The 3,721-nt window shown below is 42.9% G+C and overlaps 1 protein-coding gene and 1 long non-coding RNA gene across 4 annotated transcripts in view; both read left to right on the top strand.

The window, feature by feature from the left end:
- MDGA2 (MAM domain containing glycosylphosphatidylinositol anchor 2) overlaps positions 1–3,721 on the top strand; it is a 528,724-nt gene that overhangs the window by 425,074 nt on the left and 99,929 nt on the right. The window lies entirely within an intron of this gene.
- LOC106727909 overlaps positions 2,555–3,721 on the top strand; it is a 20,088-nt gene continuing 18,921 nt past the window's right edge. Inside the window, exon 1 of the long non-coding RNA XR_001364148.1 lies at positions 2,555–2,642. This is a non-coding gene — a long non-coding RNA (uncharacterized LOC106727909). The remainder of the gene's footprint in view (positions 2,643–3,721) is intronic.

A 3,721-nucleotide genomic window follows, 5' to 3' on the forward strand; every position in this document is an offset into this window, starting at 1 on the left:
GCCTTCTTTTGGATGTTCTGGGTCTCTCTGACCCAGCTGCAGTTTGTTAGGTAATTTTAGATCTCAAAGGGCCAGCCCATTCATATGCAAAAGCCTCTGCTTGCAGCTTGGGTGGGTTGGCCTCTCAGGGAATCACCAGGGCACAGCGAGCAGCTATGGCTGCTCCTCAGTCCTATCCTAAGAGGCCCTGTGTCTCAGTGTCCTGGTAATCGCTGCAAGCACCTCTGAGAGAAAGCCGCCCTCGAGTTCCGACTGATGCCAGACAGTCCAGTCTCTCCCCGTATGAGTCTGGGTGCCCAGAGACTCACCCAGAACTGGAGTTCAGAGCCGTCAGGAGCTTGAGACTCCCTCCCAATTGAAAAAGACCCAGTGTCCTCCTTTGCCAGCCCTTGCTGTGTGTGCCTCCGTACCTCTGCACTTCTGCACCTCCTCTGAGTCTTAGTGTGCTTGTCTCTTTCCTTCTAGTTGTAGAATTTCCACTCAGCCAGCCTTCCTGTATTTCTGGATGATGTCTGTTTTGTCTATTAGCTGTAGTTTTGAAGTGGTGGTGCGAGGCAGCAATTTCAGGTGTTTACCTATGCCGCCATCTTGGTTCTCTCCTCATCCATCTCTTGTATTCATTATTAATAAACTACCTTCTATAATGTATGCTGCTAGTATTGCTGTTATTTTTCAACAATTTCTCTCTTTGATTTTCCTTCCCTACCGTAAGCATCTCCTCTAACTTTTGGTCTTTATGTGTCTGATCATAAATGTATGCAGTGACACAAATTTTCCAGTCACTGTTTTCTTCCAGGTAAACTAATTAGATAATTTGCCCTTCCTCTATTATTTTAGAATAAATTATATATGTGTGCACACGTGTATATAAATTTCTCTTTCCTATGTTTTATTAAAATTATAAATTCCAGACACATCTGGTCTCCAATTCTAGCTAATCTAGCCTTAGCATTTATAAGCAATATAATCTTGAGCAGATTTCCAAACATGCCTAAACCTGGTTTCCTACCTGGTAAATTGAACTTAAAAATAATACCTATTGGGCAATGGCAGAGTAGAGTGGAATACACTCATTACTTTTCCCACAGGCCAGGGTCCCTGGTACATGGCACTCTTTGCATAAACATCTGTTGCAAGCCTTGTACTCACCTGCCAGGGTTGTGTAAGGATTAAAGAAAAGAATGCACTTTAAGAACTTAACATGTCTACAATTTTCATTTTAGTATTATTTAGTACAATATATATTCTAGGCCTAAGTATTATTCTAAGCTATGATTTAAAAAACATAATTTGTAGATATTTTTCACTGTCTTATTTTTACTTCAAACCAATTGTCCTTCATAATATCCATTTTACTGATTCACATTTTTCTCTTCTACTTTGAGACTTAGTTTAAAGCCATATTAATTGTATCAGTATATCTGCTGCTAATACTGCTCTTTCCAAGTTTGTGAGATTCATGTATCCACCAAAGGAAAAAAAAATTCTGGTGTTATAAATCACGGTCCAGAAAACAATTCCTTTTTCTTACACAATTTTTGAAGTTAATTATTTACTTGACATAGATAGCATTCGTTTCTCGGCTTCTTTGTTCTTAGGATTTTCATTTATATTTAGAAATAAGGATTACATTTTTCTAGTGTTTTTAAAATTTTTATTGATTAAGTTATTATATATGTGTCCTTATTCCCACATTACCCCCCATCCCCTACACTCATGCCCTCACCCCCCTGTTGTCTGTGTCCATTGGTTAGGTCTATATGCATATAAGTCCTTTGGTTGATCTCTCCCCTTACCCCACCCTCCCCTACCTTCCCTCTGAGGTTTGATGGTCTTCTAATTGTTTCTGTCTCTGGATCTGTTTTTGTTCATCAGTTTATGTTGTTCATTATATTTCATAAAAGGGTGAGGTCATGTGATATTTATCTTTCTCCAACTGGCTTCATTACCCCCCATCCCCTACACTCATGCCCTCACCCCCCTGTTGTCTGTGTCCATTGGTTAGGTCTATATGCATATAAGTCCTTTGGTTGATCTCCCCCCTTACCCCACCCTCCCCTACCTTCCCTCTGAGGTTTGATGGACTAATTGATGTTTCTGTCTCTGGATCTGTTTTTGTTCATCAGTTTATGTTGTTCATTATATTTCATAAAAGGGTGAGGTCATGTGATATTTATCTTTCTCCAACTGGCTTATTTCACTTAGCATAATGCTCTCCAGTTCCATCCATGCTGTTGCAAATGGTAAAACTTCCTTCTTTTTTTACCACAGCATAGTATTCCATTGTATAGATGTACTAGAGTTTTTTAATCCACTCATCTGCTGATGGGCACTTAGGCTGTTTCCAAATCGTAGCTATGGAGAATTGTGCTGCTATGAACATCGGAGTGCATATATCCTTTCTGATTGGTGTTTTTAGTTTCTTGAGATATATTCCCAGAAATGGGATCACTGGGTCAAATGGAAGTTCCATTTTTAGTTTTTTGAGGAAACTCCATACTGTTCTACACAGTGGCTACACCAGTCTGCATTCCCACCAGCAGTGCACAAGGGTTCCTTTTTCTCCGCATCCTCGCCAGCACTTGTTGCTTGTTGATTTGTTGATGATAGCCATTCTGACAGGGGGGAGATGATACCACATTGTCTAGGGTTTTTAATAGTGCCCTATTTTAATCGGTAATGTCATTCAGGTACCATATTTTGCCATGGGAGAGAAACGTTGATGCATCTTTTGGGGATTTCTCAATACAGTGCTGTCTTGAAACATGGACAGGAAGGTGATGTTTGTGGATGTAGCATAAGGACAGAAAGAGCATTGCGGAGAAACCAAGATGGCGGCATAGGTAAACACCTAAAATTGTTGCCTCGCACAACCACTTCAAAAATACAACTAAAAGACAAAACGGACATCATCCAGAATCACAGTAAGGCTGGCTGAGTGGAAATTCTACAACTAGAAGGAAAGAGAAAAGCACACTGAGACTCAGAGGAGGTGCGGAAGTAAGGTGCAGAGGTACGGAGGCACACGTGGAAAGGGCTAGCAACTGAGGACGCAGTTGTCTTTTTCAATCAGGAGGGAGTCTCAAGCTCCTGAGGGCTCTGGGAACCCAGACTCATACAGGGAGAAACTGGACTGTCTGGCATCGGGCAGAACTCGAGGGTGGCTTTCTCTCAGAGGTGCTGGCAGCAATTACCACGGGACACTGAGACCTGGGGCTCCTTAGGACAGGGCTGAGGATCAGCCATAGCTGTTTGCTCTGCCCTGTTGATTCCCCGAGACACCGCCCCACCCAAGCTGTGTGCAGAGGCTTTTGCATATGAATGACCTGGCCCTTTGCAATCTAAAATTACCTAACAAACTTCAGCTGGGTCAGAGAGTCCCAGAACATCCAAAAGAAGGCCCAAGGCCCCACAGCAGCTTGCATTGCTTCACAGATGGGCCTCATCTGGGCACCTCCAAAAACCCCAAACAAAGAAGAGGAATCTGCAGATCACTCCATAGCTCCTGCTGGGTAGCTTCAGGCAGAGGCTAAATTAGCACCTCCTTAGAGATCCAAGTGCCAGTGTACCCAGTGGTCAGAGTGGGACCATCCAGATTAAAACTCCTCAGATCCATAAGGGACACACTCAGGGGGCAGACTCAGTGAGCACCAAAGCCCCACTGAAGCAAGTCTTGCCCCAGAAGGGTGTCTCCAGCACAGAAGTTCTCCCACTGCAGACA

This window comes from Myotis brandtii, unplaced genomic scaffold (genome assembly GCF_000412655.1).
Source record: "Myotis brandtii unplaced genomic scaffold, ASM41265v1 scaffold5, whole genome shotgun sequence".
NCBI lineage: Eukaryota > Metazoa > Chordata > Mammalia > Chiroptera > Vespertilionidae > Myotis > Myotis brandtii.